General features: G+C 49.6%; 1 non-coding gene across 1 annotated transcript; it reads left to right on the top strand.

Annotated features, from left to right (window-relative positions):
- The first annotated feature begins 11,525 nt into the window (after positions 1-11,525).
- Positions 11,526-11,607, top strand: TRNAS-GCU (transfer RNA serine (anticodon GCU)). The gene has a single exon. It is a non-coding gene; the product is annotated as a tRNA-Ser (tRNA).
- The last annotated feature ends 2,990 nt before the right edge of the window (positions 11,608-14,597 follow it).

Consider the following 14,597-nt stretch of genomic DNA (forward strand, 5'->3'; position numbering starts at 1 on the left):
CACGGAAGAACTGGCAGGCCAAGCCAGGATCTTCTGGTTACTAGGAAGACACTTCAGCCAGCTCTTCCCAAAGATCACTATCTAAAGACCTTTAAACAGCCTCTGTAGATGTTCACTGACAAAGAGATGCCAAAATAGAGTTCTCCACTGCCTGCAGCCATCACACTACCAGGAGTTCTGCGCACAGAGAGGCCCCTGCTGGTAGAAAAGGCTTTGGTAGAGACTCTTCTGACACCAGCCTGTGCTCATATACTGTTTAGCACTTTGTGTTGTGACTTCAGCATCCACACATGCCAGTTGAGTTGGGGGACATTTTTTCCTGTCTCCACATTTGTCTAATGGCTCCTTTCAACACTTGCCACCAAAAAGACTTGTTTCTTTTGCAAGCAATGTGCAGCTAGGCAAAGGCAGTCTTCTCCATTTCCTCAGAAGATCACCAAGCTGTGGGGAGAGAAGACACATTCAGCCAAGCTGGATGCTGAATCTCCTCTTTGTTCAGCAGGTGTCTGTGAAGGACATAAATCTCCACCATGTAGAGGGCAAGAATAGGAGTTTATTACACACAGAACTGGCAGAGTGTCCCCTTGCTTATTGGGCTCAGAGACACTGTTAATTGATTACAATAGAATATATAAATTTTCCATGGGTGGGGGAAAGAGACGGGGTAGGGAGTTCCAAACTCTGGGATAGGTTTTGCAGCAAGACATGATAAGCACAGTAGCCAAAGGTTAACAGGTTACATAATGTCTCCACCCATGGTCTCAAGTTAGCAAGTTAACATTTCATGAATACTTTGATAAAATGTTATTAGTATAAAATATCTATGCTGAATTCTGATTTGAGGTCCATAGGAAAGGAGCAACTCCTTTGATTGTCCTCCAGGTACATTCCTAGGGTTTAAAGCAAAGAAACAGTGAAAGTATATGGCAATAAAGATTGTTTTCTGTGTGTCTTAAGGCAAGGCATTGGTCCCTGGGAAGGGAGGTGGAAGGATGCCATATCTTATATTGACATCTGCCAACTTTTCATAAACTCAAGGTTGGATCTCTGGGAAGAACGTCTTCCTACAGAAGAGACTTACACAATAGGAACAGGGATTCTTTGTTCAATCTGCAACTCTGAATAAGATACAATTCTTTAGTTCTTAGCTCCAACACCTGGCAATTTGCTGACCAAGCCTATCTTAGCAAGCAAGGCTTTCTGTTTACCCAGCTTTCTTTTAGCTGGTCACTATTTGCTAGGCTTCTGGTCCCTTGATTATACTCTGGACTTTGGGTCTGGAAAAGAGCTGGCACAATCCATAGACCAGGTTGTTATATAATATGCACATGAATTTTAACCCTTCACATACAGTAATGGCAAAGTTCTTGGTTCAGGCTTGTAGCAGTAATGGAATAAACTGCAGGTTCAAATCAAGTCTCTGGAGTCCATCCACAGCTGAGATGGGTCATTCATTCCCTCGTACAGAGCTTCAGTTTGTAGCAAAGTCCCTTCAGAGGTATGAAGCAGGACTGGAGACGAGACATCAGCCTTTTACAGTCTCTTGCCATGTGGTCTTTGTTTTCTTTGTCCCAAGGACACTCTATCCAGCACGTGGCATAGAAAAACCTTTGAGTTTTGTCCCTGCATACCTTGCTGAGCCACAAGGCATATCTACCTTCTCTCAATGGGTTGATTGTAGAGCTGATGGTCCTTAATGGGCCATCAAGCAGGCTAGGCAGAACTGACACCAACTTGTCTGGCTGGGGTGTTCCTCGGAAGCATAGCACAAGTTTGAATACAGACAGCATAGAGCCAATATTCATAAAGTCAACCACAAAAATGATACACATCTAGAGATAGCATAATTATAATCAGCCAATCAGAACCTCTCCATAGACCCCTTTCACAACAACCTTTCTATCATATTGGCTGCAAATATAGAACAGTGGTCACAATGGTGATCTATAAAGTTACAGATTATGTCAATAACATCACAGGAGGTGACACGGCATCAGTGAGACTGATATTGGAATACTGTCTCCAGTTTTGGTGTCCTCATTTGAAAAAGATACTGTGAAATTGGAGCTGGGGCAGCAAAAAGCCACCAAAATGTTCTGAGGGCTGGAGAAAAATGCCTTCTAGTGAGCTATTGAAAGAGCTCCATCTGTTTAGCTTATCAAAAGAAGATTGAAAGGTGACTTCACTGAAGTGTTGAAGTGCCTTAATGGAGAGAAAAGATTGGGTATTAAAGGGCTCTTGAATGGAGCAGAGAAAGACATAACAAGACCCAATGATTGGAAGGTGAAAAGAGACAAATTCATATTACAACTAAGCCCCAAATAGTCAACAGCGAGGATGATTCACCACAGGAACAAGCTACCAAGGAAAGTGGTGGAATCTCCATCCCCTGAAGTCATTCAATGAAAACTAGATGCCTTTCCCCCAGAAGTAGCTATTCTGTCATGCAGGAGGCCTGTGATATGCAGGGGGTCAGATTAGATGCTGTAATGGTCTCTTCTGGCCAGAAAGTAGACTAATTTTACAGATACTAGTTTTCGGAAAAACTGAGTGTAGCATTGGGAGAAGCGTCTGAAGTTTTACTGTCTATCCAGCTTACTGCCTAGAACGAACGCTCCTTGAGTGGGGTGACCACAGGGAGTAGCTCAAACCTCCAAAGGGCCTGGCCAGGGAAATTGATGCTAGCCTTGGTACATGGACGCACAGCGCCGACTTAATGTGCTTAGTATGGGCCTGTGTCCTCGACTTTATACAATTTCCAGAGCGTTGCACTGTGGGTAACTGTCCCATAGTTCCCGCAGTCTCCCCTGCCCATTGGAATTCTGGGTTGAGATCTCAATGCCTGATGGGGCAAAAATAGTGTCATGAGTGAGTCTGGGTAAATGTCATCACTCAATCCTCCCTCCATGAAAACAACAGCAGACAATCATTTTGCGCCCTTTTCCCTGGATTGCCCGGGCAGACGCCATAGCACAGCAACCATGGAGCCCGTTCAGCCTTTTTTCACTGTCACCGTATGTCTTCTTTATAGTGCTGACGGACGTGGTACTGCAGTGCTACACAGCAGCATCCCCTTGCTTTTTGCAAGTTAGCAAAGATGGTTACCAGCCCTACTGTACCGTCTGCTGCTTTGCAAGTTGACAATGACAGTTACCAGTTATACTGCACCATCTGCTGCTGTCATGGGTGCTCCTGGCTGGCCTCGATGGGGTCTGACACGGGCTTATGGACAAAAATAGGAATGACTCCCCAGGTCATTCTCTTCTTTAAGTTTTGTCTAATGGAGAGTCAGTTCTGCCTAGATTATCAGGCAAGCCTACTAAAGAACCAGAGGGGCAAACGGGCGCTCCGGGTCAGAGCCCTAGAGATCCCGCAGAAATGATGCGCTGCATGCCATTCTAGTGGGTGCCCCTGCAACAACCCTACCCATTGCTTCCCTCCTCCCCTACCCCTCCTGGGTTACCATGGCAGTTATCCTCCCATTTGTGTGATGAAGTAATAAAGAATGCAGGAATTTGAAACAACACTGACTTTATTGCTTCTGCAAGCAGGGATCAAAGGGGGGAGGGGAGCGCAGCCTCCAGCTGCTATGAATGAACCTGGGAGTCATTCCCATCTTTGTCCAGGCACCCCCGGCCGACCTCACCGAGGCCAGTCAGGAGCACTCACGGGACAACGATGATGGATACCTGTCCTACTGTACCGTCTGCCGTCCACAAGTAAAGGGAAGGGGATGCTGCTGTGTAGTGCTCCAGCACCACATCTGCCAGCAGCATCCAGTAGACATACAGTGACACTGAAAATAGGTGAGAGAGGATTTTTTTCCCTTTGCTTTCATGGGGACAGGAGGCGGGGGAACGACATATACTCTGAACAACCCGCGACAATGTTTTTGACCCTTCAGGCTTTGGGAACTCAGCCAAGAATTCAAATGGTTTTTGTGGAGTGCGGGAACTGTGGGATAGCTACAATCCTCAGTCGCCCCTCCCTCCATGAGCGTCCATTTCATTCTTTGACTTTCTGGTACGCTTGTCTCAGTTCCTTAAGTTTCAGCACTGCGTTGAGTCCCTATTGTGTCCTCTGTCCATCGCAGCCTTGGAGATTTTTTCAAATGTTTTGGTATTTCGTCTTTTGGAACGGAGTTCTGATAAAACAGATTCATCTCCCCATACAGAGATCAGCTTCAGTATCTCCCGAACAGTCCATGCTGGAGCTCTTTTTTGATTCTGGGACTGCATAGTCACCTGTGCTGATCAGCGCTCCACGCTGAGCAAACAGGAAATGAAATTCAAAAGTTCACGGGGCTTTTCTTGTCTACCTGGCCAGTGCATCCGAGTTCAGATTGCTGTCCAGAGCAGTCACAATGGTGCACTGTGGGATAGCGCCCAGAGACCAATACCGTCAAATTGCAGCCACACTAACCCTAATCTGACATGGCAATACTGATTTCAGCACTAATCGTCATCCAGGAGAGTACAGATACCGGTATTAAGAGCCCTTTATATCAATATAAAGGGCTTCTTTGTGTGGACGGATGCAGGGTTAATGTGACATAAACTCGTAGTGTTGACCAGGCCAAAGAGAGCAGCAGGTTTCCCCTTTTGTTTCCTGCTTTCGTTTCCTTGACTAGTTTCTCCTTTGCACCAACTTGCTGTATTTATTTGTGAGTCTGACTTGCTCAGTTGGTAAAGTATCAGACTTTTAATCTGAGGGTTCAAGTCCCTGGTCAGGTAATAAACTACTCATATCTTAAAAATCTGTCTTTCTGGAGTCTTCTTTGATGTTTTTTCTCTTCAGGATTTTGCCTTTTCTAAGAAGGGCCTTTGTGTGTGGGGGATTGAAGGGGCAACTTCCTGACAGCCCCTCTGTCCTTGCAGGCTGGAGGAATAAAGGCCTCTGGGCATATAGCATGTTCCTCCCCTGCACACACACACACAAAATATCCCTATGGAATTAGAATCACCTGCTGCCTTCCCCTGTTCTGCTGGATCCCCAAATGAGGATACTCTTCAGCCTAAACCCATGTCCCCTCTTTGCCCAGTGCCCCTCAGTCCCAACCCTCAGTCCCTCCTATGCTCACTGCTCCTCACTCCCAACCAGAGCCTGCTCCTCTTCACCCTTCTTCTCTGTCCCAACCCACAACCCCCTCCTATTCCCAGTGCCCCTCAATCTCAACCCACAGCTCCTTCCTTCCCCCCAGCAGCAGGTGCTTCAGACCCCCTCAGGAGATTTTCTTGAAATGTTTCGTGTATGAGTCTTCATGTGGATTTTACAGTATGTTGGGAATATGTTGGGTTGCTTGCCAAAATGATCACTTTTGGCTGGTGTTGGATTCCCAGTCTCCTTGTTATTGGGACAGGAGAAATAAAGGGTTGTTGTCCTTGTTGCGTGAATCGAGGGCAGCAGAACTGTGTTTGGCAGACCCAGATGGAGGGACTCACCCTCAATTCAATAGCACTTACTAGGCAGGGGACATTGGTTCCAAAGACAAGTGGCCTGGGGCCTGAGTCCTCATGCTAAAATTTATTGGTTAGACCAACTTTAGGACAGGGTGGCTGTGGAGGCGTGAGTGAGTCCCTAGACAACATAGTGAGTACGGTGCCTTCTTATTTTCCCCCTTTTCCACCCAGGATGGCAGATGAACTCTACAGAGGCACCTCTGGGCTTGCACTGACTAAGGACAAGAGCTGTGAGTGGGGTGCAGAGAGGAGATGGCTCATGTTAAATGACTTTTGGTTGCTGGACTTATGAACCTTAGGGAGAAGGACACTGCCCAGCTTATTTGTGGGTGGGTCTTTTCCTCATAGTTTAGGTTTATGTGTTGGGGCTGCTGACATGACTTCTGCTAACCCTGGGCTTGCATTGCAATGTAGACGTACCCTGAGAGTGCAGCTATACTGAGATAAAATCCCTGTTGCTTGGCTGGCCTGGATGATCTGATTTGGGCTCCTGGGGCTCAGGTTGTGAGGCTAAAAACTGCAGTGTAGACATTTGGGCTCAGACTGGAGCCCAGGCTCGGAGACCCTCACCCCTTGTGGAGTCTCAGAGGCTGGGCTCAAGCCCAAGTGTCTACACTGTAATTTTATTACCCTGTCACACAAGCCCCACAAGCCTGAATCAGCTGACCCAGGGTTTGAGAATAGTGACTTGGGTGTGCTAATGGCAGTGTAGACATAATGCTAGGCTATGTCCACACTGCAATGAAACATCCAGGGCTGCCCCATGCTAGCTCCGGCTCCTGGGGCTTGGGCCGTGGGGTGGTAAATTAGCAGTGTAGACATCTCAGCTCAGGCTCAATACCGGGGTCTGGGACCCCACAAGGTTGGGAGGGAGTTTAGCAAGCAAAAAATGTAAAATGGCAGTGGAGTATTACCGTGGACTCAGTGGCATTTCTCCATTGGTCTGTCTGCTTTGGGGCAGGGACAATAACACGTCCTGCTGCTTTTGTTGTTTCAAAGGGCGGTTTAGGATTTTCATTCTCAGACACTGGGCACAAAGCAGGACTCAACCCTCAATGCAAATTAAATGAGCTGCCCACAGATTCTGGCAGCCACAATGAGCATTTGGTGCGAGAGCTCAGACCTGCCCCTGTCTCAGAGGGAGGGGGTCAGCTGCGAGGGGACTGGACCACTGTCCTATCAGCTCTTATCACCCAAACTTTCAATAACTCTATTATCAGTGGCTCTGAGCATAATTTAAACCATAAGAAAAACCACACTGGGCTAGGCCGAAGGCCCATCTAGCTCTGAATCTTGTCTTCTGACAGTAGCCAATACCATGTACCCCAAAAGCCACTCCCCTAGGAATCTGAACTCAGGATCTCCTGTTTACAAGGCAAGTGCTTTAGCCAGCTAAGCCATGGTGCTTGCATCTGCTTAAAACACAGTGTCTGACCACCTTCGGTCGGCAGCTCGTGGCTGGTGTACACACTGCAATGCCACATCTGGTGACAAAACTGCCGTGTTTTGGTGACAAAATAAAACCACTTCGATGAGAGGCCTAGAGCTTTTTGCAGCAAACTTAAAGGGACAGAGTGCCAGTGTAGATGCTGCCATTCATTATATAACCATAACTGGCCTCCTCCAGTATCCCATAATGCCTGCCGTGAACTCGCCTGCCCTGCATTCTGCTACAGAGCCATGGGACCCTCCCCTTTCATAGCTCCAGGAAGTTCTGACAGCTAAGCCTGCTGCTCTGCTCCGGCAGCCAGGAGCAAATCTCTGCCGTGGATGCTGCTCTCTCCCGCCCTGCAAACACAGAGCAGGTGGCAGGAGCTTCCTTACAGTGGGGGCGGAGGGGCATTGGCATCTGAACTGTGACAACCCCATGATACCCCTTCCTTCGAGGAGGCTCATACCTTCTAAACAGGGACAGCTGTTTTCTAGTAAAATCACTACAAGGGAAGGAGAAAACTCAAAAGAGGTTCCTCCTGGCGCTCACGTCTGTGAACCCAAATACTCTCTCAGTCCTCAAAGAGAGACCTGGAGAAGGAGACTTGCTGAAGCAAAGCCCCAAGGGTCTCTCAGGTTTCCCTGGCCCCTCACCCCTGTCCTGCCCGGCTGATGTCAGCATCTCTCTGTGAGGTCACCACCTCCCCACCACCTTGGACCAATAGTTTGAGGTCCTGCAAAAGGCCTTTGTGATGTCACTGTCACACCCCTCCCTTGCTGTGCCAATGTCCTGCCCATGGCCTGGACCTTTGGAGGTTTGAGCTACTCCCTGTGGATCACCCCACTCAAGGAGTGTTCGTTCTAGGCACCAAGCCATCTAGACAGGAAAACATCAGACGCTGCTCCCAATGCTACACTCTGTTTTTCAGAAATTAGTCAACTTTATGGCCGGAAGAGACCATTAGAGCATCTAGTCTGACCCCCTGCATATCACAGGCCTCCTGTATGACACAAGAGCTACTTTGGGGGCAAAAACATTCCAGAAAGTCATCTAGTCTTCATTAAATGACATCAGGAGATGGCGAATCCACCACTTTCCTTGGTAGCTTGTTCCTGTGGTGAATCATCCTCACTGCTGAATTTTTGAGCCCTATTTGTAATATGAATTTCTCTTTTCACTTTTCGGCCATTGGGTCTTGTTATGCCTTTCTCTGCTCGATTAAAGAGCCCTTTAATACCCAGTCTTTTCTCTCCCTGAAAGCACTTCAACACTTCAGTGAAGTCACCTTTCAATCTTCTTTTCATAAGCTAAACAGGTTTAGCTCTTTCACTGCTCACTAGAAGGCATTTTTCTCCAGCCCTCAGAACATTTGGTGGCTCTTTGCTGCCCCAGCAGAGCAGTTTGCAGGGACCACTGGAGTGGTTCATGGAATGGCTGGTGGAGTGGAGCGGCTCAGACTCCCTGCTTGCAAGAGGGGAAGTATTGCCTCCTAGAGGCACCCAGGGGGGTGATGTGTAATTGTCCCAGGTCACTGGGTGGGGGCTCGAGCCAGTTTTGTATTGTTTTATTGAAGCAGAACCCCTAGATACTGAACCCAGCCCTTGTTTCTGCCAACTCAGAGGGGCAGAAGAGTTACAGGAATTTATCACACAACCCTCCCTGTTCCCATGGGGAGAATCTAGGGAAGGAGGAGTCATTCCTCACCTGTGCTCCCAGAAGAACTGCTAGGACTCCTTCCTGCCAGCTACTCACTCCTGGATTCACCCTCAGCTCCTGGGATCTTTCTGCTCCAAAGGCTCCAGAGGCCTGGGGTTGGGAGGGCGTCACTGCACAGTCTGAAACACAAGGGAGGATTCTGGAATTGAAGGAAGGAGCAAAAAATGGAGAGGAAAGAAACAGAGAGAAAACGCCTCATCTCTCTCCCCTCCCCGTCCCAGCAAGAAATGTTACCAAGGATCAGCGTTAGGGGAAATGGTGCCCTTGGTAAAACTTAGACTTTGGCACTTCCCCATCACCCCTAGACGATCCCCCTCTCCCTTTACCCCCTAGCTCCGGCACTCCCAACCCTTGTGCCTCCTTCACCCCAACTCCTGCCCCCTCCTGTGCCCTAACCCCTACACTGTGTCCCCTTTGCCCTTAACTCCCATACTCCCCTCTTGTACCACCAACCACTGCCCCCTTCTGAACCCCCTTGACCACTAACCCCTGCACCCCCTCCTGTGCCACCAGCCACTGCCATCTCCTACACCCCCTTCACCTCTAACCCCTCCACCCCCTCCTGTGCCACCAGCCACTGCCCCTCGCCTGCACCCCCTTCACCCTTAACCCCTGCACCCCTTCCTGTGCCACCAGCCACTGCCCCTCTCCTGAACCCCCTTCACCCCTAACCTCTGCACCCCCTCTTGTGCCACCAGCCACTGACCCTCTCCTGAACCCCCTTCACCCCTAACCCCTGCGCCTCCACCCCTGCCACTCTCCTGCACCCCCTTCACCCCTAACCCCTGCACCCCCTCCTGTGCCACCAGCCACTGCCATCTCCTGCACCCCCTTCACCTCTAACCCCTCCACCCCCTCCTGTGCCACCAGCCACTGCCCCTCGCCTTCACCCCCTTCACCCTTAACCCCTGCACCCCTTCCTGTGCCACCAGCCACTGCCCCTCTCCTGAACTCCCTTCACCCCTAACCTCTGCACCCCCTCCTGTGCCACCAGCCACTGCCATCTCCTGCACCCCATTCACCCCTAACCCCTGCACCCCCTCCTGTGCCACCAGCCACTGACCCTCTCCTGCACCCCCTTCACCCCTAACCCCTGCACCCCCTCCTGTGCCACCAGCCACTGCCATCTCGTGCACCCCATTCACCCCTAACCCCTGCACTCCTTCCTGTGCCACCAGCCACTGCCCCCTCCTGAATTCCCTTCACCCCTAACCCCTGCACCCCCTCCTGTGCCACCAGCCACTGCCCCTCTCCTGCACCCCCTTCACCCCAACCCCTTCCCCCGCTCTTTTGTCCCCAACCCCTGCGCCCCCTCCTGCACCCACGTGCGGACAGTGATCTGTGTGCATGGAGCAGCTAGCATTGCTCCTCCCTGGGATGCTGCTCCTCCGGGTACCCCTAGGGGCTGTGGGGGTGGGGAGATGAGAAGTGAAGTCATCCGAGCTCCCTGCCTCCAGGTCACTTTCCTCAGCTGGGCTGCATAAGGGGAGGGCAGAGAGCAGCAGCTTCTGATGCTCCCCTCACAGTACAGCCCAGGTGGGGAAAGTGACCAGGACGCATGGAGCACATAGTGTTGCTCCTCACTCCCCCCAACCCTCTATGGGCCCATGGAGGAGCATTGGGGCGGGGGAGAGCAGTGAGCACCTTTGCACTGCCACACGGTGCTCTTTGACCCCCTGGAGCCTTGGGTGGCTGCTGGGGGCCCCACCCCTAGTGCCGGCCAGGCTCCCCAGCACAAGCAGCAGAAAACACAGGGAGACTGGCCCCACACTGAGCAGCGGTAGCGTGGGCGGCACATAATGGATTTCGGGGGGGCTCAGTCTCCCCAGACCTTGCATCACCAAGGGGACAGTGGGACCCATGACTGGGACCCCGGCCAAATTAGGCCACCCTGCAAAAGTCTCCCCTATGTCAGCCCCAGGGCTGGAGGAGCTCCCACTCCCTGCTATGGCCCAGGGGCTGCAGCAGGGGTACGGAGCTCCTCTGGTCTCAGGGCCGCAGCGTGGCAGGGGTAAAGGAGTGACAGGGTGGGGCTGGTGGGGGAAGGGGTGGAACAGAGGTGATAGTGGATGGGGCTATGGGTGGAAGGGGGCAGAGCCACAGACAGAAGGGGGTGCATGGTTCTGGTGCTGGGGCCCCCACACTTGTTCTCCCTTTCCCTGGGCTTTGGCATCACTAGCCCCTGCTTAGCGAGTAGGGTTCGGTAGTCCCCATAATGTGGGGTATGACTCCTAGGGAGACACAAAGGAACATTCATGGGGGCACCTCAGGGCCTGAGTCAGCCCCCATGGAGGGCAGGGAGGAAGCACCACTCAGCCCCACTCTGTCCCAGCTCTTCCCCAACCCCACCCTCAGTCTGGGCCTCTGGCTCCCAGCTCAGCGATGACCCCCTTGCCCCTGTCAGCACCCCTCTCCCCAGCAAGCAACAGCCCCACTCCCAGCCCTGCTTCTCGACCGTGGCTTCCGAGGGGCCACAGCCATGGCTAAGAGGGCACAATGTGAAATATTTGGGGACCACTGTTTTAGCGTGATGTCCTCAATCCTTCTCTGCAGTCCAATAAAAGCTATTCCTCACCCATCTACCCCTCCATCAGGATGGATTAGGTCTGTTCTGCTGCCCTTCACTCATACAGGAAGGAGAATAACATTTTATTCCACTCAATCCTAAAGTGATTTGTAACCCAAGACTATCCCAAACTGGTCATTTTGGGGAAGCGGCCCCATCATGCTGCATAGCTAGGCAGAGTACGTGTGTCTATGCAAACACAGTCTGTTCCTGAAGTCTTTCCCCAGCTCCTCACTAGATGTGAGGGGGGAGCTCATTCAGACCCTGCTTACGCTTAGTATTTAAAAACTCCTTCGTGTCCCTATCTCTGTTGGCCTTAGATTTCTCCTCCTTTCACTTTTGTTACAGCTCAGATGAGGTGGCCCAGTGGTTAAGGTGATGGACTGCTAATCCATTGTGTTCTGCATACATGGGTTCAAATCCCATCCTCAGCGGATGCATTTAGTCTTGACTCTTCCTTTATAGACAACCATCTCCCCACTTGGTCCAATAACAAACACAACAATGTTGCTTCTTGCAAACAAAAACCTTCTCAGAAACTCCAACACCCTCCCCTTGGCTTTAAATAAAATGTCTAAATCCCAGATTTCTAAAAAATGTCTCTAGTTCTGTATTTCGTAGTTTTTATATTAAAAGCTAATGTTTCCTCAAGCTGAATAAGGCAACGCTTCAAAGGAAAATGTTAGAAATGGTAGGGGAGAAATAGGAAAGGAAAAAGCCCCTTTTCTCAGGAGATACAAACTCGACTCCCTCCTGTCTCTATCATCAGTGGATTTTGCCTCCCTCCTTCTGAGGTGTAAATAAAATAAAGAGGAGACAAGGTGGTTTGGCACAAACAAAGGTAAGTGTAGTCAGGGTAAAGGTACAGAAAGCTGGGGGAACAGGGGAAAATGCAAACTTAATGAATACAATGAAACAGTGACTGGGTTTGGGAGCTTAACGTTCAGGCCCATAAACCCTCCCTTGGAAACTAGAAAACACTAAACAATGCCCCAACACAGAAACCTTTCCCCACTGTTCAGGTGCAGTGGATCCCAGGTGCCGGCGCGACGCCCAGGACCTTCCACTCTCCCGCTGATTTAGAGCCGTTGAGGAGGAGCACTGGGGAGTCCAGACGACGGTTGGGTTTCGTTGCTGGCACGGAGGCCCTCTGGGATGCTGGACACCAGGAATGCAGGACGGCAGGAATGGGGGTGACAGGCCTCCTGTTCCTCAGTCTCACGGTGGGACCTAGGGGATTCTTCACTCTCCAGCTTCGGAGCACTGTGAAGACACCACCGTGGACGGGTGACTCAGAGATTCCCTCCTTCCTCATCACTGCACAACTGTTACCTTTTGTCTGAGCCAGGCAGAGTTTATCTTCATCACGTTCTATCCATCCACTTCTCAAAGTGTCATGTGATGAAGCATTCTCCGTTGTCTGTGCTTGGAAATGATGCTTTGACTTCTTTAATGCTCTATCAGAGTCGCTATGAGTGGAGATGAAAGTGTCAAAGACCTGGGAGAGGAATTCAAATGGATCCCAAACACAGTGCGATCATTGGGAGTTTAAATCCCAGGTTCCATCTATTGGCAAAGCCACTTCTAACAAGGTAGCTGTTTTGTCCCCCATTATGGCACAAGTTTGAAATATGGGCAGCATAGAGCCAATATTCATAACATCAACTACAAAAATGATACACATCTAGAGATAGCATCATTATAATCAGCCAATCAGAACCTCTCCATAGACCCATTACAAAACAACCTTTCTACAATATTGACTTAATGGAGAGAAAAGATTGGTTATTAAAGGGCTCTTGAATCTAGCAGAGAAAGGCATAACAAGACCCAATGATTGGAAGGTGAAAAGAGACAAATTCCTATTACAACTAAGGCACAAATAGTCAACAGCGAGGATGATTCACCACAGGAACAAGTTACCAAGGAAAGGGGTGGATTCTACATCTCCTGATATCATTTAATGAAGACTAGATGCCTTCAAACTCTGCTGTATCCTTCACTCCTGCTGTCCAATAAACCTTCTGTTTTACTGGCTGGCTGAGAGTCACCTTGTGTCCCAGGAAGAGAGGTGCAGGACCGGACTCACCCACACTCTGTGACAGACCCTCAGCCCTTCCGGGACCCCTGTAGCCTGGACGTAGGTACCTGTTCCCCCCCAACAAACACCTAAGACCCCTGTAGACCCCTCCATCCTGAGCTTAGGTATCTGTGCCCCCTCACAAGCCCCCTAAGCCCCCCAGGGACCTATACAGCCAGAACATTGTTATCTGTGCCCCATATAGACTCCATAAGCCCCCCAGGACACTCCAATGTGCACGTAGGTATATGTGCCCCACAGAAACCCCCTAACCGCCCAGGAAACCCTACAGCCCGGATGTAAGTATTTGTACCCCCACAACCCCCCTATCCCCCCGCCGGGACATCTACAATCTGGATGTAGATATCTGTCCCCCTCACAAAACCTCTAATCGCCTCTGGGACCGATACAGCCTGGACAAATCCCAAACGCTGGTGGTGATTTCAATACTTAGATTTACCAAGCCAGCACAAAGCAGCTTCTGTAGTACCTCACTGGTTACTTAGAAGTTTAAGCCACGCAGTTCTCTTAAAGTACCCAGCCTCAGGCCTCCGTCCAGACACACCTGTCAGATATGATGATGATTCCTGAAAATCTTACTTCATCATATAAAAGAAAAGATTCTTCCAATCCCAAAGGATCAGCCACATACTCAGGATCTATTACGACTTAGATCTTACCTAAAATACATGCTATAGCCAATTCTTATTAAGTAAGCTAAAATGTATTAGAAAAGAAAAGAGAGAGAATGTTGGTTAAAAGATTAATAGACATATAGACTTGAATTCAATTCTTGAGGTTCAGATACATAGTAGAGGTGAGTTGTAGTAGCCAAAAGTCCTTTTTGAAATAGTCCATAGGTTATAGTCCAATTTCCATATTCAGGGTGGCTCCAGTCAGTGACTGGGGATCACAATCCTTGTGGCTTAAGGTTTCCCCGTCTTGAAACCCAAAGCAGATATGAGATGAAGAAGGATCGTGTCCCAGGCTTCTTATACATTTCCAGCAGCCTTTCCGCCTGAGAAAACAATAGGCTTAGCTCTCCTTCCAAACATCCTGGCAATTAGTACAGGGTAATTTATTCATTAAACAGTTCAAATAGAGGTTACCACAACCTTCAAAGAGACACATAGACAATAATATTATTTCACTCAAGTACCATCATAAATGTTAATATTCCTTTTTTGCTCTTTGAATTAAAATTATAGCAACAGACAAGACTTGTTTGCTTACATCACAAGACCTGAGCAAAAATCTCCCCTTCTACTTCTAACAATGCAGACTTGCATTTCAAAGCTCTGTTCATTTACATATCTAGCTAAGCAGTTCTTAAGGTTCACCCAT

The sequence above is a fragment of the Gopherus flavomarginatus genome, chromosome 8, assembly GCF_025201925.1.
Source record: "Gopherus flavomarginatus isolate rGopFla2 chromosome 8, rGopFla2.mat.asm, whole genome shotgun sequence".
NCBI lineage: Eukaryota > Metazoa > Chordata > Testudines > Testudinidae > Gopherus > Gopherus flavomarginatus.